The sequence below is a fragment of the Elgaria multicarinata genome, chromosome 20, assembly GCF_023053635.1.
Source record: "Elgaria multicarinata webbii isolate HBS135686 ecotype San Diego chromosome 20, rElgMul1.1.pri, whole genome shotgun sequence".
Classification (NCBI taxonomy): domain Eukaryota; kingdom Metazoa; phylum Chordata; class Lepidosauria; order Squamata; family Anguidae; genus Elgaria; species Elgaria multicarinata.
The window spans coordinates 16,001-35,000 of NC_086190.1; the positions used below are offsets into that span (position 1 = coordinate 16,001).

The 19,000-nt window shown below is 47.6% G+C and overlaps 13 pseudogenes; all 13 read left to right on the plus strand.

Annotated features, from left to right (window-relative positions):
* Positions 1-479: 479 nt before the first annotated feature.
* On the plus strand, positions 480-548 carry LOC134411681 (U6 spliceosomal RNA; annotated as a pseudogene).
* A 1,120-nt stretch (positions 549-1,668) lies between these two features.
* Positions 1,669-1,737, plus strand: LOC134411713 (U6 spliceosomal RNA; annotated as a pseudogene).
* Positions 1,738-1,872: 135 nt separating this feature from the next.
* LOC134411789 (U6 spliceosomal RNA) lies at positions 1,873-1,941 on the plus strand (annotated as a pseudogene).
* A 129-nt stretch (positions 1,942-2,070) lies between these two features.
* Positions 2,071-2,139, plus strand: LOC134411786 (U6 spliceosomal RNA; annotated as a pseudogene).
* A 1,546-nt stretch (positions 2,140-3,685) lies between these two features.
* Positions 3,686-3,754, plus strand: LOC134411817 (U6 spliceosomal RNA; annotated as a pseudogene).
* Positions 3,755-4,751: 997 nt separating this feature from the next.
* Positions 4,752-4,820, plus strand: LOC134411759 (U6 spliceosomal RNA; annotated as a pseudogene).
* A 672-nt stretch (positions 4,821-5,492) lies between these two features.
* LOC134411850 (U6 spliceosomal RNA) lies at positions 5,493-5,561 on the plus strand (annotated as a pseudogene).
* Positions 5,562-7,207: 1,646 nt separating this feature from the next.
* LOC134411819 (U6 spliceosomal RNA) lies at positions 7,208-7,276 on the plus strand (annotated as a pseudogene).
* Positions 7,277-8,708: 1,432 nt separating this feature from the next.
* LOC134411835 (U6 spliceosomal RNA) lies at positions 8,709-8,797 on the plus strand (annotated as a pseudogene).
* A 1,120-nt stretch (positions 8,798-9,917) lies between these two features.
* On the plus strand, positions 9,918-9,986 carry LOC134411663 (U6 spliceosomal RNA; annotated as a pseudogene).
* A 1,158-nt stretch (positions 9,987-11,144) lies between these two features.
* LOC134411820 (U6 spliceosomal RNA) lies at positions 11,145-11,213 on the plus strand (annotated as a pseudogene).
* Positions 11,214-16,976: 5,763 nt separating this feature from the next.
* On the plus strand, positions 16,977-17,065 carry LOC134411836 (U6 spliceosomal RNA; annotated as a pseudogene).
* A 1,108-nt stretch (positions 17,066-18,173) lies between these two features.
* LOC134411664 (U6 spliceosomal RNA) lies at positions 18,174-18,242 on the plus strand (annotated as a pseudogene).
* Positions 18,243-19,000: the final 758 nt, after the last annotated feature.

Here is a 19,000-nt window from a genome sequence, read left to right on the forward strand (position 1 = left end):
GCTTTCTATATTTGTCCTACCTTGTCATGTGCATCTGGTGAGTTTGGTTCACTTATCACTTTTGGAAGGTGCCGTTAAGGCCCATTTTCGCAATGCACGTTTTCTGCCGGAAAGAGTATCTGAACTTGGTTTGGGGGCAACTTTTGGAGCTTTCTGTATTTGTCCCAAGTTGTCATGTGCATCTGGTGAGTTTGGTTCACTTAGGGTTAGGGTTAGGGTTAGGGTTAGGATTAGGGTTAGGGTTGTGCTCGATTCGGTAGCACATATACTAAAATTGGGTTAGGGTTAGGGTTAGGGTTAGGGTTAGGGTCAGGGTTAGGGTTAGGGTTAAGGTTAAGGTAACGGTTAGGGTTAGGGTTAAGGTTAGTGTTAGTGTTAGGGTTAGGGTTAGGGTTAGGGTTAGGGTTAGGGTTAGGGTTAGGGTCAGGGTTAGGGTTAGGGTTAGGGTCAGGGTTTGGGTTAGGGTTAGGGTTAGGGTTGTGCTCGCTTCGGCAGCACATATACTAAAATTGGAACGATACAGAGAAGATTACCATGGCCCCTGCGCATCTGGTGAGTTTGGATTACTTACCTCATTGGAAGCTGTCTTTATGGCCCGTTTTGCTCAATACGAGTTTTTGCCGGAATGGGTATCTGAATATCGTTTTGGGGCAACTTAAGGAGCTTTATATATTTGCACCACCTTGTAATGTGCATCTGGTGAGTTTGGTTCACTTACCTCATTGGGAAGTTGCCATTACGGCACAATTTGTGCAATACGAGTTTTTGCCCAGAACAGGTATCTGAACTTGGTTTTGGGGCTACTTTTGGAGCTTTCTATATTTGTCCTACCTTGTCATGTTTATCTGGTGAGTTTGGTTCACTTACCTCATTGGGAAGTTGCCGTTACGGCCCAATTTGCGCAATAAGCGTTTTTGCCCAGAACGGGTATCTGAACGTGGTTTTGTGGTAACTTTTGGAGCTTTCTATATTTGCGCCACCTAGTTATGTGCATATGGAGAGTTTGGTTCACTTCCCTTATTGGGAAGCTGCCGTTACGGCCCATTTTCGCAATACACGTTTTCTGCCGGAAAGGAACCTGAACGTCGTTTCGGGGCAACTTTTGGAGCTTTCTGTATTTGTCCCAACTTGTCATGTGCATCTGGTGAGTTTGGTTCACTTACCTCATTGGGAAGTTGCCGTTACGGCCCAATTTGCACAATATGGGTTTTTGCCTAGAACGGGTATCTGAACGTGGTTTTGGGGCAACTTTTGGAGCTTTCTATATTTGTCCATTCTGCAAGAATGTGTGTTAGAACGTTGTGCGCAATACGCATTTTTGCCCAGAACGGGTTTCTGAACGTGGTTTGGGGGCAACTTTTGGAGCTTTCTATATTTGCCCCACCTAGTTATGTGCATATGGTGAGTTTGGTTCACTTCCCCTATTTGGAAGCTGCTGTTACGGCCCATTTTGCGAAATACGCATTTTTGCCGGAATGGGTATCTGAACGTCGTTTCGAGGCAGCTTATGGAGCTTTCTATATTTTCCCCACCTTGTCATGTGTATCTGGTGAGTTTGGTTCTATTACCTCATTGGGAAGGGTTAGGGTTAGGGTTAGGGTTAGGGTTAGGGTTACGGTTAGGGTTAGAGTTAGGGTTAGGGTTAGGGTTAGGGTTAGGGTTAGGGTTGTGCTCGCTTCGGCAGCACATATACTAAAATTGGAACGATACAGAGAAGATTAGCATGGCCCCTATGCATCTGGTGAGTTTGGTTCTCTTACCTCATTGGGAAGGGTTAGGGTTAGGGTTAGGGTTAGGGTTAGGGTTAGGGTTAGGGTTAGGGTTATGGTTACTGTTAGGGTTAGGGTTAGGGTTAGGGTTAGGGTTAGGGTTGTGCTCGCTTCGGCAGCACATATACTAAAATTGGAACGATACAGAGAAGATTTGCATGGCCCCTATGCATCTGGTGAGTTTGGTTCTCTTACCTCATTGGGAAGGGTTAGGGTTAGGGTTAGGGTTAGGGTTAGGGTTAGGGTTAGGGTTAGGGTTAGGGTTACTGTTAGGGTTAGGGTTAGGGTTAGGGTTAGGGTTGTGCTCGCTTCGGCAGCACATATACTAAAATTGGAACGATACAGAGAAGATTTGCATGGCCCCTATGCATCTGGTGAGTTTGGTTCACTTACCTCATTGAGAAGTTGCCGTTACGGCCCAATTTGCGCAATACGCGTTTTTGCAAGGAACGGGTAACTGAATGTGGTTTTGGGGCAACTTTTGGAGCTTTCTATATTTGTCCTACCTTGTCATGTGCATCTGGTGAGTTTGGTTCACTTATCACTTTTGGAAGGTGCCGTTACGGCCCATTTTCGCAATGCACGTTTTCTGTCGGAAAGAGTATCTGAACTTGGTTTGGGGGCAACTTTTGGAGCTTTCTGTATTTGTCCCAAGTTGTCATGTGCATCTGGTGAGTTTGGTTCACTTATGGTTAGGGTTAGGGTTAGGGTTAGGGTTAGGGTTAGGGTTAGGGTTAGGGTTAGGGTTAGGGTTAGGGTTAGGGTTAGGGTTAGGGTTAGGGTTAGGGTTAGGGTTAGGGTTAGGGTTAGGGTTTGGTTCCAGATTAGGGTTAGGTTCCGGTTTAGGGTTAGGTTCCGGGTGAGGGTTAGGTTCCCGGTGAGGGTTAGGGTTAGAGTTAAATACCGGGTTACGGTTAGGTTCCGGGTTAGGTTTAAGGTTAGGTTCCGGGTTAGGGTTAGAGTTAGGTTGCGGGTTAGGGTTAGGTTCCGGGTTAGGGTTAGATTCCGGGTTAGGGTTAGGTTCCGGGTTAGGGTTAGCTTCCGGGTTAGAGTTAGGGTTAGGTTCCGGGTTAGGGTTAGGTTCCGGGTTAGGTTCCGGGTTAGGTTCCGGGTCAGAGTTAGGGTTAGGGTTAGGATTAGGGTTAGGGTTAGGATTAGGGTTAGGTTCCTGGTTAGGGTTAGGGTTAGGTTCCGGGTAAGGGTTTGGTTCCGGGTTAGGGTTAAGTTTGGGTTAGGGTTAGGGTTAGGGTTAGGTTTTGGGTTAGGGTTACGGTTTGGTTCCGGGTTAGGGATAGGTTCCGGATTAGGGTTAGATTCCGGGTGAGGGTTAGGTTCCGGGTTAGGGTTAGGCTTAGGGTTAGGTTCCGGGTTAGGATTAGGTTCCTGGTTAGGTTTAGGGTTAGGTTCCGGGTTAGGGTTAGGGTTAGGTTCCGGGTTATTGTTAGGTTACATGTTAGGGTTAGGTTCCAGATTACGGTTAGGGTTAGGGTTAGGGTTAGGGTTAGGGTTAGGGTTAGGGTTAGGGTTAGGGTTAGGGTTAGGGTTAGGGTTTGGTTCCGGGTTCGGGATAGGTTCCGGATTAGGGTTAGATTCCGGGTGAGGGTTAGGTTCCGGGTTAGGGTTAGGCTTAGGGTTAGGTTCCGGGTTAGGGTTAGGTTCCGGGTTAGGTTTAGGGTTAGGTTCCGAGTTAGGGTTAGGGTTAGGTTCCGGGTTATGGTTAGGTTACATGTTAGGGTTAGGTTAGGGTTAGGGTTAGGGTTAGGGTTAGGGTTAGGGTTAGGGTTAGGTTCCAGTTTAGGTTCCGGGTGAGGTTCCGGGTGAGGTTCCGGGTTAGGGTTAGGGTTAAGGTTAGGGTTAGGTTTAGGGTTAGAGTTAGGGTTAGGGTTAGGGTTAGGGTTAGGGTTAGGGTTAGGGTTGTGCTCACTTCGGCAGCACATATACTAAAATTGGAATGATACAGAGACGATTATCAAGGCCCCTGTGCATCTGGTGAGTTTGGTTCACTTACCTCATTGGGAAGCTGCCGTTACGGCCCGTTTTGCCCAATACGAGTCTTTGCCCAATACGAGCCGGAATGGGTATCTGAACGTCGTTTCGGGGAAACTTATGGAGCTTTATGTATTTGCCCCACCTTGTAATGTGCATCTGGCGAGTTTGGTTCACTTACCTCATTGGGAAATTGCCGTTACGGCCCAATTTGCGCAATACGCGTTTTTGCCCAGCACGGGTATCTGAACGTGGTTTTGGGGTAACTTTTGGTGCTTTCTATATTTGCCCAACCTAGTTATGTGCATATGATGAGTTTGGTTCACTTCCCTTATTGGGACGGTGCCGTTACGGCTCATTTTGCGCAATACGCGTTTTTGCCAGGAACGGGTAACTGAACGTAGTTTTCGGGCAACTTTTGGAGCTGTCTATATTTGTCCCAACTTGTCATGTGCATCTGGTGAGTTTGGTTCACTTACCTCATTGGGAAGTTGCCGTTACGGCCCAATTTGCACAATATGGGTTTTTGCCCAGAACGGGTATCTGAACGTGGTTTTGGGGCAACTTTTGGAGCTTTCTATATTTGTCCCTTCTGCAAGAATGTGTGTTAGAACGTTGTGCGCAATACGCATTTTTGCCCAGAACGGGTTACTGAACGTGGTTTTGGGGTAACTTTTGGAGCTTTCTATATTTGCCCCGCCTAGTTATGTGCATATGGTGAGTTTGGTTCACTTCTCCTATTTGGAAGCTGCTGTTACGGCCCATTTTGCGAAATACGCATTTTTGCCGGAATGGGTACCCGAACGTCGTTTCGAGGCAGCTTATGGAGCTTTCTATATTTTCCCCACCTTGTCATGTGTATCTGGTGAGTTTGGTTCGCTTACCTCATTGGGAAGGGTTAGGGTTAGGGTTAGGGTTAGGGTTAGGGTTAGGGTTATGGTTACGGTTAGGGTTAGGGTTAGGGTTAGGGTTAGGGTTAGGGTTAGGGTTAGGGTTGTGCTCGCTTCGGCAGCACATATACTAAAATTGGAACGATACAGAGAAGATTAGCATGGCCCCTGCGCATCTGGTGAGTTTGGTTCACTTATCTCATTGGGAAGCTGCCGTTACGGCCCAATTGCGCAATACGCGTTTTTGCAAGGAACGGGTAACTGAATGTGGTTTTGGGGCAACTTTTGGAGCTTTCTATATTTGTCCTACCTTGTCATGTGCATCTGGTGAGTTTGGTTCACTTATCACTTTTGGAAGGTGCCGTTACGGCCCATTTTCGCAATGCACGTTTTCTGCCGGAAAGAGTATCTGAACTTGGTTTGGGGGCAACTTTTGGAGCTTTCTGTATTTGTCCCAAGTTGTCATGTGCATCTGGTGAGTTTGGTTCACTTATGGTTAGGGTTAGGGTTAGGGTTAGGGTTGTGCTCGCTTCGGTAGCACATATACTAAAATTGGGTTAGGGTTAGGGTTAGGGTTAGGGTTAGGGTTAGGGTTAGGGTTAGGGTTAAGGTTAAGGTAATGGTTAGGGTTAGGGTTAAGGTTAGGGTTAGGGTTAGGGTTAGGGTTAGGGTTAGGGTTAGGGTTAGGGTTAGGGTTAGGGTTAGGGTTAGGGTTAGGGTTAGGGTTAGGGTTAGGGTTAGGGTTAGGGTTAGGGTTAGGGTTAGGGTTAGGGTTAGGGTTAGGGTCAGGGTCAGGGTTAGGGTTAGGGTTAGGGTCATGGTTTGGGTTAGGGTTAGGGTTAGGGTTGTGCTCGATTCGGCAGCACATATACTAAAATTGGAACGATACAGAGAAGATTAGCATGGCCCCTGCGCATCTGGTGAGTTTGGATTACTTACCTCATTGGAAGCTGTCTTTATGGCCCTTTTTGCTCAATACGAGTTTTTGCCGGAATGGGTATCTAAACGTCGTTTTGGGGCAACTTAAGGAGCTTTATATATTTGCACCACCTTGTAATGTGCATCTGGTGAGTTTGGTTCACTTACCTCATTGGGAAGTTGCCGTTACGGCACAATTTGTGCAATACGCGTTTTTGCCCAGAACGGGTATCTGAATGTGGTTTTGGGGCAACTTTTGGAGCTTTCTATATTTGTCCTACCTTGTCATGTGCATCTGGTGAGTTTGGTTCACTTATCACTTTTGGAAGGTGCCGTTAAGGCCCATTTTCGCAATGCACGTTTTCTGCCGGAAAGAGTATCTGAACTTGGTTTGGGGGCAACTTTTGGAGCATTCTGTATTTGTCCCAAGTTGTCATGTGCATCTGGTGAGTTTGGTTCACTTATGGTTAGGGTTAGGGTTAGGGTTAGGGTTAGGGTTAGGGTTAGGGTTAGGGTTAGGGTTAGGGTTAGGGTTAGGGTTTGGGTTAGGGTTAGGGTTAGGGTTTGGTTCCAGATTAGGGTTAGGTTCCGGTTTAGGGTTAGGTTCCGGGTGAGGGTTAGGTTCCCGGTGAGGGTTAGGGTTAGAGTTAAATACCGGGTTACGGTTAGGTTCCGGGTTAGGTTTAAGGTTAGGTTCCGGGTTAGGGTTAGAGTTAGGTTGCGGGTTAGGGTTAGGTTCCGGGTTAGGGTTAGATTCCGGGTTAGGGTTAGGTTCCGGGTTAGGGTTAGCTTCCGGGTTAGAGTTAGGGTTAGGTTCCGGGTTAGGGTTAGGTTCCGGGTTAGGTTCCGGGTTAGGTTCCGGGTCAGAGTTAGGGTTAGGGTTAGGATTAGGGTTAGGGTTAGGATTAGGGTTAGGTTCCGGGTTAGGGTTAGGGTTAGGTTCCGGGTAAGGGTTAGGTTCCGGGTTAGGGTTAAGTTTGGGTTAGGGTTAGGGTTAGGGTTAGGTTTTGGGTTAGGGTTAGGGTTTGGTTCCGGGTTAGGGATAGGTTCCGGATTAGGGTTAGATTCCGGGTGAGGGTTAGGTTCCGGGTTAGGGTTAGGCTTAGGGTTAGGTTCCGGGTTAGGGTTAGGTTCCTGGTTAGGTTTAGGGTTAGGTTCCGGGTTAGGGTTAGGGTTAGGTTCCGGGTTATTGTTAGGTTACATGTTAGGGTTAGGTTCCAGATTACGGTTAGGGTTAGGGTTAGGGTTAGGGTTAGGGTTAGGGTTAGGGTTAGGGTTAGGGTTAGGGTTAGGGTTAGGGTTTGGTTCCGGGTTAGGGATAGGTTCCGGATTAGGGTTAGATTCCGGGTGAGGGTTAGGTTCCGGGTTAGGGTTAGGCTTAGGGTTAGGTTCCGGGTTAGGGTTAGGTTCCGGGTTAGGTTTAGGGTTAGGTTCCGAGTTAGGGTTAGGGTTAGGTTCCGGGTTATTGTTAGGTTACATGTTAGGGTTAGGTTCCGGATTAGGGTTAGGGTTAGGGTTAGGTTCCAGTTTAGGTTCCGGGTGAGGTTCCGGGTGAGGTTCCGGGTTAGGGTTAGGGTTAAGGTTAGGGTTAGGTTTAGGGTTAGAGTTAGGGTTAGGGTTAGGGTTAGGGTTAGGGTTAGGGTTGTGCTCACTTCGGCAGCACATATACTAAAATTGGAATGATACAGAGACGATTATCAAGGCCCCTGTGCATCTGGTGAGTTTGGTTCACTTACCTCATTGGGAAGCTGCCGTTACGGCCCGTTTTGCCCAATACGAGTCTTTGCCCAATACGAGCCGGAATGGGTATCTGAACGTCGTTTCGGGGAAACTTATGGAGCTTTATGTATTTGCCCCACCTTGTAATGTGCATCTGGCGAGTTTGGTTCACTTACCTCATTGGGAAATTGCCGTTACGGCCCAATTTGCGCAATACGCGTTTTTGCCCAGCACGGGTATCTGAACGTGGTTTTGGGGTAACTTTTGGTGCTTTCTATATTTGCCCAACCTAGTTATGTGCATATGATGAGTTTGGTTCACTTCCCTTATTGGGACGGTGCTGTTACGGCTCATTTTGCGCAATACGCGTTTTTGCCAGGAACGGGTAACTGAACGTAGTTTTCGGGCAACTTTTGGAGCTGTCTATATTTGTCCCAACTTGTCATGTGCATCTGGTGAGTTTGGTTCACTTACCTCATTGGGAAGTTGCCGTTACGGCCCAATTTGCACAATATGGGTTTTTGCCCAGAACGGGTATCTGAACGTGGTTTTGGGGCAACTTTTGGAGCTTTCTATATTTGTCCCTTCTGCAAGAATGTGTGTTAGAACGTTGTGCGCAATACGCATTTTTGCCCAGAACGGGTTACTGAACGTGGTTTTGGGGTAACTTTTGGAGCTTTCTATATTTGCCCCACCTAGTTATGTGCATATGGTGAGTTTGGTTCACTTCTCCTATTTGGAAGCTGCTGTTACGGCCCATTTTGCGAAATACGCATTTTTGCCGGAATGGGAGTCTGAACGTCGTTTCTGGGCAACTTATGGAGCTTTCTATATTTGCCCCACCTTGTCATGTGCATCTAATGAGTTTGGTTCACTTACCTTATTGGGAACCTGCCGTTATGGCCCATTTTGCGCAATACGAGTTTTCCGCAAAAACGGGTATTAGAACGTGGTTTTGGGGCAACTTTTGGAGCTTTCTATGTTTGTCCCAACTTGTCATGTGCATCTGGATAGTTTGGTTCACTTACCTCATTGGGAAGCTGCCGATATGGCCCATTTGCGCAATACGCGTTTTTGCCAGGAACGGGTAAATGAACGTAGTTAGGGTTAGGGTTAGGGTTAGGGTTAGGTTCCGGGTTAGGTTCCGGGTTAGGGTTAGGTTCCGGGTTAGGTTTAGGTTCAGGGTTAGGGTTAGGTTCCCGGTTAGGGTTAGGTTCGGGGTTAGGGCTAGGGTTAGGTTCCGGGTTATTGTTAGGGTTAGGGTTTGGGTTAGGGTTAGGGTTAAGGTAAGGGTTAGGGTTAGGGTTAGGGTTAGGGTTAGGGTTAGGGTTAGGGTTAGGGTTAGGGTTAGGGTTAGGGTTAGGTTCTGGTTAGGGTTAGGGTTAGGGTTAGGGTTAGGGTTAGGGTTAGGGTTAGGGTTAGGGTAGTGCTCGCTTTGGCAGCACATATACTAAAATTGGAATGATACAGATTAGCATGGCCCCTGCGCATCTGTTTTGCGCAATACGAGTTTTTCTCGGAATGGGTATCTGAACGTAGTTTCGGGGCAACTTATGGAGCTTTATATATTTGCCCCACCTTGTAATGTGCATCTCGTGAGTTTGGTTCACTTACCTCATTGGGAAGTTGCCATGACGGCCCAATTTGCGCAACATGAGTTTTTGCCAAGAACGGGTATCTGAATGTGGTTTTGGGGCAACTTCTGGAGCTTTCTATATTTATCCTACCTTGTCATGTGCATCTGGTGATTTGGTTCACTTACCTCATTGGGAAGTTGCCGTTACGGCCCAATTTGCGCAATACGCGTTTTTGCCCAGAAGGGGTATCTGAACGTAGTTTCGGGGTAACTTATGGAGCTTTCTATATTTGCCCCACCTTGTCATGTGCACCTGGTGAGTATGGTTCACTTACCTAATTGGGAAGTTGCCGTTACGGCCCTTTTTTCGCAATATGAGTTTTTGCCGGAATGGGTATCTGAACGTCGTTTCGGTGCAACTTATGGAGCTTTCTATATTTGCCTAACCCTAACCCGGTTAGGTTCCGGGTTAGGGTTAGGTTCCGGGTTAGGGTTAGGGTTAGGTTCCGGTTTAGGGTTAGGTTCCGGTTTAGGGTTAGGTTCCGGGTTAGGGTTAGGTTCCGGGTTAGGGTTGGGTTAGGGTTAGGTTCCGGGTTAGGGTTAGGTTCCGGGTTAGGGTTAAAGTTAGGTTCCTGGTTAGGGTTAGGTTCCGGGTTAGGGTTAGGGTTAAGTTCCGGGTTAGGGTTAGGTTCCGGGTTAGGGTTAGGTTTCGGATTAGGGTTAGGGTTAGGGTTAGGTTCTGGGTTAGGTTCCGGGTTAGGTTCCGGGTTAGGTCCTGGGTTATGGTTAGGTTCCGGGTTAGGGTTAGGGTTAGGTTCCGGGTTAGGTTCCGGGTTAGGTTCCGGGTTAGGTTCCGGGATTGGGTTAGGTTCCGGGTTAGGGTTAGGGTTAGGGTTAGGGTTAGGGTTAGGTTCCGGGTAAGGGTTAGGGTTAGGGTTAGGGTTAGGGTTAGGGTTAGGGGTTAGGGTTAGGGTTAGGGTTAGGGTTAGGGTTAGGGTTAGGGTTAGGGTTAGGTTCAGGGTTAGGGTTAGGGTTAGGGTTAGGGTGATGGTTAGGGTTGTGCTCACTTCGGCAGCACATATACTATAATTGGAACGATACAGAGAAGATTAGCATGGCCCCTGTGCATCTGGTGATTGTGGTTCACTTACCTCATTGGGAAGCTGCCGTTACGGCCCGTTTTGCCGTTAGGGTTAGGGTTAGGGTTAGGGTTAGGGTTAGGGTTAGGGATAGGGTTAGGGTTAGGTTCCAGATTAGGGTTAGTTTCCGGTTTAGGGTTAGGTTCCGGGTGAGGGTTAAGTTCCGGGTGACGGTTAGGGTTAGGGTTAAATACCGGGTTACGGTTAGGTTCCGGGTTAGGTTTAAGGTTAGGTTCCGGGTTAGGGTTAGAGTTAGGTTGCGGGTTAGGGTTAGGTTCCGGGTTAGGGTTAGCTTCCGGGTTAGAGTTAGGGTTAGGTTCCGGGTTAGGGTTAGGTTCCGGGTTAGGTTCCGGGTTAGAGTTAGGGTTAGGGTTAGGGTTAGGATTAGGGTTAGGTTCCGGGTTAGGGTTAGGTTCCGGGTTAGGGTTAGGTTCCGGGTTAGGGTTAGGGTTAGGTTCCGGGTTAGGGTTAGGTTCCGGGTTAGGGTTAAGTTTGGGTTAGGGTTAGGGTTAGGGTTAGGTTTTGGGTTAGGGTTAGGGTTAGGGTTAGGGTTAGGGATAGGTTCCGGATTAGGGTTATATTCCGGGTGAGGGTTAGGTTCCGGGTTAGGGTTAGGCTTAGGGTTAGGTTCCGGGTTAGGGTTAGGTTCCGGGTTAGGTTTAGGGTTAGGTTCCGGGTTAAGGTTAGGGTTAGGTTCCGGGTTATTGTTAGGTTACATGTTAGGGTTAGGTTCCGGATTAGGGTTAGGGTTAGGGTTAGGGTTAGGGTTAGGGTTAGGGTTAGGGTTAGGGTTAGGGTTAGGGTTAGGGTTTGGTTCCGGGTTAGGGATAGGTTCCGGATTAGGGTTAGATTCCGGGTGAGGGTTAGGTTCCGGGTTAGGGTTAGGCTTAGGGTTAGGTTCCGGGTTAGGGTTAGGTTCCGGGTTAGGTTTAGGGTTAGGTTCCGGGTTAGGGTTAGGGTTAGGTTCCGGGTTATGGTTAGGTTACATGTTAGGGTTAGGTTCCGGATTAGGGTTAGGGTTAGGGTTAGGTTCCAGTTTAGGTTCCGGGTGAGGTTCCGGGTGAGGTTCCGGGTTAGGGTTAGGGTTAAGGTTAGGGTTAGGTTTAGGGTTAGAGTTAGGGTTAGGGTTAGGGTTAGGGTTAGGGTTGTGCTCACTTCGGCAGCACATATACTAAAATTGGAATGATACAGAGACGATTATCAAGGCCCCTGTGCATTTGGTGAGTTTGGTTCACTTACCTCATTGGGAAGATGCCGTTACGGGCCGTTTTGCCCAATACGAGTCTTTGCCGGAATGGGTATCTGAACGTCGTTTCGGGGAAACTTATGGAGCTTTATGTATTTGCCCCACCTTGTAATGTGCATCTGGCGAGTTTGGTTCACTTACCTCATTGGGAAATTGCCGCTACGGCCCAATTTGCACAATATGGGTTTTTACCCAGAACGGGTATCTGAACGTGGTTTTGGGGCAACTTTTGGAGCTTTCTATATTTGCACCACCTTGTCATGTGCATCTGGTGAGTTTGGTTCACTTACCTCATTGGGAAGTTGCCGTTACGGCCCAATTTGCACAATACGAGTTTTTGCCCAGAACGCGTATCTGAACGTGGTTATGGGGCAACTTTTGGAGCTTTCTATATTTGTCCTACCTTGTCATGTGCATTTGGTGAGTTTGGATCACTTAACTCATTGGGAAGTTGCCGTTACGGCCCAATTTGCGCAATACGCGTTTTTGCCCAGCACGGGTATCTGAACTTGGTTTTGGGGTAACTTTAGGAGCTTTCTATATTTGCCCCAGCTAGTTATGTGCATATGGTGAGTTTTGTTCACTTCCCTTATTGGGAAGGTGCCGTTGCGGCTCATTTTGCGCAATACGCGTTTCTGATAGGAACGGGTAACTGAACATGGTTTTGGGGCAACTTTTGGAGCTTTCTATATTTGTCCTACCTTGTAATGTTCATCTGGTGAGTTTGGTTCACTTACCTCATTGGGAGGGTGCCGTTACGGCCCATTTTCGCAATACACGTTTTCTGCCGGAAAGGGTATCTGAACGTGGTTTGGGGGCAACTTTTAGAGCTTTCTGAATTTGTCCCAACTTGTCACGTTCATCTGGTGAGTTTGGTTCACTTACCTCACTGGGAAGTTGCCGTTACGGCCCAATTTGCGCAATAAGCGTTTTTGCCCAGAACGGGTATCTGAACGTGGTTTTGTGGTAACTTTTGGAGCTTTCTATATTTGCGCCACCTAGTTATGTGCATATGGAGAGTTTGGTTCACTTCCCTTATTGGGAAGGTGCCGTTACGGCCCATTTGCGCAATACACGTTTTTGCCTGCAGCGGATAACTGAACGTAGTTTTCGGGCAACTTTTGGAGCTGTCTATATTTGTCCCACATTGTCATGTGCATCTGGTGAGTTTGGTTCACTTACCTCATTGGGAAGCTGCCGTTACGGCCCGTTTAGCGCAATACGAGTTTAGCCAGAATGGGTGTCTGAACGTCGTTTCTGGGCAACTTATGTAGCTTTCTATATTTGCCCCACCTTGTCATGTGCATCTGGTGAGTTTGGTTCACTTTCCTCATTGGGAAGTAACTGTTACGGCCCAATTTGCGGAATACACGTTTTTGCCCAGAACGGGTATCTGAACGTGGTTTGGGGGCAACTTTTGGAGCTTTCTATGTTTGTCCTACCTTGTCATGTGCATTTGGTGAGTTTGGTTCACTTACCTTATTGGGAAGTTGCCGTTACGGCCCAATTTGCGCAATACGCGTTTTTGCCCAGCACGGGTATCTTAAAGTGGTTTTGGGGTAACTTTTGTTGCTTTCTTTATTTGCCCCACCTAGTTATGTGCATATGGTGAGTTTGGTTCACTTCCCTTATTGGGAAGGCGCCGTTACGGCTCATTTTGCGCAATACGCGTTTTTGCCAGGAACGGGTAACTGAACGTGGTTCTGGGGCAACTTTTGGAGCTTTCTATATTTGTCCTACCTTGTCATGTGCATCTGGTGAGTTTTGGTTCACTTACCTCATTGGGAAGTTGCCGTTACTGCCCAATTTGCGCAATAAGCGTTTTTGCCCAGAACGGGTATCTGAACGTGGTTTTGTGGTAACTTTTGGAGCTTTCTATATTTGCGCCACCTAGTTATGTGCATATGGAGAGTTTGGTTCACTTCCCTTATTGGGAAGGTGCCGTTACGGCCCATTTGCGCAATACACGTTTTTGCCAGCAGCGGATAACTGAACGTAGTTTTCGGGCAACTTTTGGAGCTGTCTATATTTGTCCCACATTGTCATGTGCATCTGGTGAGTTTGGTTCACTTTCCTCATTGGGAAGCTGCTTTCAAGGCCCAATTTGCGCAATATGCGTTTTTGCCAGGAACGGGTATCTGAACGTGGTTTTGGGGGAACTTTTGGAGCTGTCTATATTTGTCCCAACTTGTCATGTGCATCTGGATAGTTTGGTTCACTTACCTCATTGGGAAGCTGCTGTTACGGCCCGTTTAGCGCAATACGAGTTTAGCCAGAATGGGTGTCTGAACGTCGTTTCTGGGCAACTTATGGAGCTTTCTATATTTGCCCCACCTTGTCATGTGCATCTGGTGAGTTTGGTTCACTTTCCTCATTGGGAAGTAACTGTTACGGCCCAATTTGCGGAATACGCGTTTTTGCACAGAACGGGTATCTGAACGTGGTTTGGGGGCAACTTTTGGAGCTTTCTATGTTTGTCCTACCTTGTCATGTGCATTTGGTGAGTTTGGTTCACTTACCTTATTGGGAAGTTGCCGTTACGGCCCAATTTGCGCAATACGCGTTTTTGCCCAGCACGGGTATCTTAAAGTGGTTTTGGGGTAACTTTTGTTGCTTTCTTTATTTGCCCCACCTAGTTATGTGCATATGGTGAGTTTGGTTCACTTCCCTTATTGGGAAGGCGCCGTTACGGCTCATTTTGCGCAATACGCGTTTTTGCCAGGAACGGGTAACTGAACGTGGTTCTGGGGCAACTTTTGGAGCTTTCTATATTTGTCCTACCTTGTCATGTGCATCTGGTGAGTTTTGGTTCACTTACCTCATTGGGAAGGTGCCGTTACGGCCCATTTTCGCAATACACGTTTTCTGCCGGAACGGGTATCTGAACGTGGTTTTAGGGCAACTTTAGGAGCTTTCTATATATGTCCCACCTTATCTTGTGCATCTATTGAGTTTGGTTCACTTACCTCATTGGGAAGCTGCCGTTACGGCCCATTTTGAGCAATACGCGTTTTTGACCGGAACGGTTATCTGAACGTGGTTTTGGGCTAACTTTTGGAGCTTTCTATATATGTCCCACCTTATCTTGTGCATCTATTGAGTTTGGTTCACTTACCTCAATGGGAAGCTGCCGTTACGGCCCGTTTTGCGCAATAAGAGTTTTTGCCGGAATTGGTGTCTGAACATCGTTTCTGGGCAACTTTTGGAGCTTTCTATATTTGCCCCACCTTGTCATGTGCATCTGGTGAGTTTGCTTCACTTACCTCATTGGGAAGTTGCCGTTACGGCCCAATATTGCGCAATACACATTTTTGCCCAGAACAGGTATCTGAACGTGGTTTGGGGGCAACTTTTGGAGCTTTCCATATTTGTCCTACCTTGTCATGTGCATTTGGAGAGTTTGGTTCACTTACCTCATTGGGAAGGTACCGTTACGGCTCAATTTGCGCAATATGCGTTTTTGCCAGGAAAGGGTATCTGAACGTGGTTTTGGGGCAACTTTTGGAGCTTTCTATATTTGTCCCACCTTGTCATGTGCATCTGGTGAGTTTGGTTCTCTTTCCTCATTGGGAAGCTGCTTTTACGGCCCAATTTGCGCAATATGCGTTTTTGCCCTGAACGGGTATCTGAACGTGGTTTTGGGGCAACTTTTGGAGCTTTTTATATTTGTCCTACCTTGTCATGTGCATTTGGTTAGTTTGGTTCACTTACCACATTGGGAAGTTGCCGTTACGGCCCAATTGGCGCAATTCGCGTTTTTGCCCATCACAGGTATCTGAACGTGGTTTTGGGGTAACTTTTGGAGCTTTCTATATATGTCCCACCTTGTCTTGTGCATATATTAAGTTTGGTTCACTTACCTCATTGGGAAGCTGCCGTTACGGCTCATTTTGCGCAATACGCGTTTTTGCCAGGAACGGGTAACTGAACGTGGTTCTTGGGCAACTTTTGGAGCTTTCTATATTTGTCCTACCTTGTCATGTGCATCTGGTGAGTTTGGTTCACTTACCTCATTGGAGGGTGCCGTTACGGCCCATTTTCGCAATACACGTTTTTTGCCGGAAAGGGTATCTGAGCGTGGTTTGGGGGCAACTTTGGAAGCTTTCAGTACTTGTCCCAACTTGTCATGTGCATCTGGTGAGTTTGGTTCACTTACCTCATTGGGAAGCTGCCGTTACGGCCCATTTTGTGCAATACATGTTTTTCACCGGAATGGGTATCTGAACGTGGTTTTGGGGTAACTTTTGGAGCTTTCTATAAATGTCCCACCATGTCTTGTGCATCTATTGAGTTTGGTTCACTTACCTCATTGGGAAGATGCCGTTAAGGCTCATTTTGCGCAATACGCGTTTTTGCCAGGAACGGGTAACTGAACGTGGTTTTGGGGCAACTTTTGGAGCTTTCTATATTTCTCCTACCTTGTCATGTGCATCTGGTGAGTTTGGTTCACTTACCTCATTGGGAAGCTGTCGTTACGGCCCATTTTGCGTAATACGCGTTTTCCACAAAAAAGGGTATTTGAACGTGGTTTTGGGGCAACATTTGGAGCTTTCTATATTTGTCCCAAATTGTCATGTGCATCTGGTGCGTTTGGTTCACTTACCTCATTGGTAAGGTGCCGTTACGGCCCAATTTGCGCAATATGCGTTTTTGCCAGGAAAGGGTATCTGAACGTCGTTTTGGGGCAACTTTTGGAGCTTTCTATATTTGTCCCACCTTGTCATGTGCATCTGGTGAGTTTGGTTCACTTTCCTCATTGGGAAGCTGCTTTTCCGGCCCAATTTGCGCAATATGCATTTTTGTCCTGAACGGGTATCTGAACGTGGTTTTGGGGGAACTTTTGGAACTGTCTATATTTTTCCCAACTTGTCATGTGCATCTGGATAGTTTGGTTCACTTACCTTATTGGGAAGTGCCGTTACGGCCCGTTTTGCGCAATACGAGTTTTTGCCGGAATGGGAGTCTGAACGTCGTTTCTGGGCAACTTATGGAGCTTTCTATATTTGCCCCACCTTGTCATGTGCATCTAATGAGTTTGGTTCACTTACCTCATTGGGAACCTGCCGTTATGGCCCATTTTGCGCAATACGAGTTTTCCGCAAAAACGGGTATTAGAACGTGGTTTTGGGGCAACTTTTGGAGCTTTCTATGTTTGTCCCAACTTGTCATGTGCATCTGGATAGTTTGGTTCACTTACCTCATTGGGAAGCTGCCGATATTGCCCATTTGCGCAATACGCGTTTTTGCCAGGAACGGGTAAATGAACGTAGTTAGGGTTAGGGTTAGGGTTAGGGTTAGGTTCCGGGTTAGGTTCCGGGTTAGGGTTAGGTTCCGGGTTAGGTTTAGGTTCAGGGTTAGGGTTAGGTTCCCGGTTAGGGTTAGGTTCGGGGTTAGGGCTAGGGTTAGGTTCCGGGTTATTGTTAGGGTTAGGGTTAGGGTTAGGGTTAGGGTTAAGGTAAGGGTTAGGGTTAGGGTTAGGGTTAGGGTTAGGGTTAGGGTTAGGGTTAGGGTTAGGGTTAGGGTTAGGTTCTGGTTAGGATTAGGGTTAGGGTTAGGGTTAGGGTTAGGGTTAGGGTTAGGGTTAGGGTTAGGGTTAGGGTTAGGGTTAGGGTTAGGATTAGGGTTTGGGTTAGGGTTAGGGTTAAGGTAAGGGTTAGGCTTAAGGTTAGGGTTAAGGTTAGGGTTAGGGTTAGGGTTAGGGTTAGGGTTAGGGTTAGGGTTAGGGTTAGGGTAGTGCTCGCTTTGGCAGCACATATACTAAAATTGGAATGATACAGATTAGCATGGCCCCTGCGCATCTGTTTTGCGCAATACGAGTTTTTCTCGGAATGGGTATCTGAACGTAGTTTCGGGGCAACTTATGGAGCTTTATATATTTGCCCCACCTTGTAATGTGCATCTCGTGAGTTTGGTTCACTTACCTCATTGGGAAGTTGCCATGACGGCCCAATTTGCGCAACATGAGTTTTTGCCAAGAACGGGTATCTGAATGTGGTTTTGGGGCAACTTCTGGAGCTTTCTATATTTATCCTACCTTGTCATGTGCATCTGGTGATTTGGTTCACTTACCTCATTGGGAAGTTGCCGTTACGGCCCAATTTGCGCAATACGCGTTTTTGCCCAGAAGGGGTATCTGAACGTAGTTTCGGGGTAACTTATGGAGCTTTCTATATTTGCCCCACCTTGTCATGTGCACCTGGTGAGTATGGTTCACTTACCTAATTGGGAAGTTGCCGTTACGGCCCTTTTTTCGCAATATGAGTTTTTGCCGGAATGGGTATCTGAACGTCGTTTCGGTGCAACTTATGGAGCTTTCTATATTTGCCTAACCCTAACCCGGTTAGGTTCCGGGTTAGGGTTAGGTTCCGGGTTAGGGTTAGGGTTAGGTTCCGGTTTAGGGTTAGGTTCCGGTTTAGGGTTAGGTTCCGGGTTAGGGTTAGGTTCCGGGTTAGGGTTGGGTTAGGGTTAGGTTCCGGGTTAGGGTTAGGTTCCGGGTTAGGGTTAAAGTTAGGTTCCTGGTTAGGGTTAGGTTCCGGGTTAGGGTTAGGGTTAAGTTCCGGGTTAGGGTTAGGTTCCGGGTTAGGGTTAGGTTTCGGATTAGGGTTAGGGTTAGGGTTAGGTTCTGGGTTAGGTTCCGGGTTAGGTTCCGGGTTAGGTCCTGGGTTATGGTTAGGTTCCGGGTTAGGGTTAGGGTTAGGTTCCGGGTTAGGTTCCGGGTTAGGTTCCGGGTTAGGTTCCGGGATTGGGTTAGGTTCCGGGTTAGGGTTAGGGTTAGGGTTAGGGTTAGGGTTAGGTTCCGGGTAAGGGTTAGGGTTAGGGTTAGGGTTAGGGTTAGGGTTAGGGGTTAGGGTTAGGGTTAGGGTTAGGGTTAGGGTTAGGGTTAGGTTCAGGGTTAGGGTTAGGGTTAGGGTTAGGGTGATGGTTGGGGTTGTGCTCACTTCGGCAGCACATATACTATAATTGGAACGATACAGAGAAGATTAGCATGGCCCCTGTGCATCTGGTGATTGTGGTTCACTTACCTCATTGGGAAGCTGCCGTTACGGCCCGTTTTGCCGTTAGGGTTAGGGTTAGGGTTAGGGTTAGGGTTAGGGTTAGGGATAGGGTTAGGGTTAGGTTCCAGATTAGGGTTAGTTTCCGGTTTAGGGTTAGGTTCCGGGTGAGGGTTAAGTTCCGGGTGACGGTTAGGGTTAGGGTTAAATACTGGGTTACGGTTAGGTTCCGGGTTAGGTTTAAGGTTAGGTTCCGGGTTAGGGTTAGAGTTAGGTTGCGGGTTAGGGTTAGGTTCCGGGTTAGGGTTAGATTCCGGGTTAGGGTTAGGTTCCGGGTTAGGGTTAGATTCCGGGTTAGAGTTAGGGTTAGGTTCCGGGTTAGGGTTAGGTTCCGGGTTAGGTTCCGGGTTAGAGTTAGGGTTAGGGTTAGGGTTAGGATTAGGGTTAGGTTCCGGGTTAGGGTTAGGTTCCGGGTTAGGGTTAGGTTCCGGGTTAGGGTTAGGGTTAGGTTCCGGGTTAGGGTTAGGTTCCGGGTTAGGGTTAAGTTTGGGTTAGGGTTAGGGTTAGGGATAGGTTCCGGATTAGCGTTATATTCCGGGTGAGGGTTAGGTTCCGGGTTAGGGTTAGGCTTAGGGTTAGGTTCCGGGTTAGGGTTAGGTTCCGGGTTATTGTTAGGTTACATGTTAGGGTTAGGTTCCGGATTAGGGTTAGGGTTAGGGTTAGGGTTAGGGTTAGGGTTAGGGTTAGGGTTAGGGTTAGGGTTTG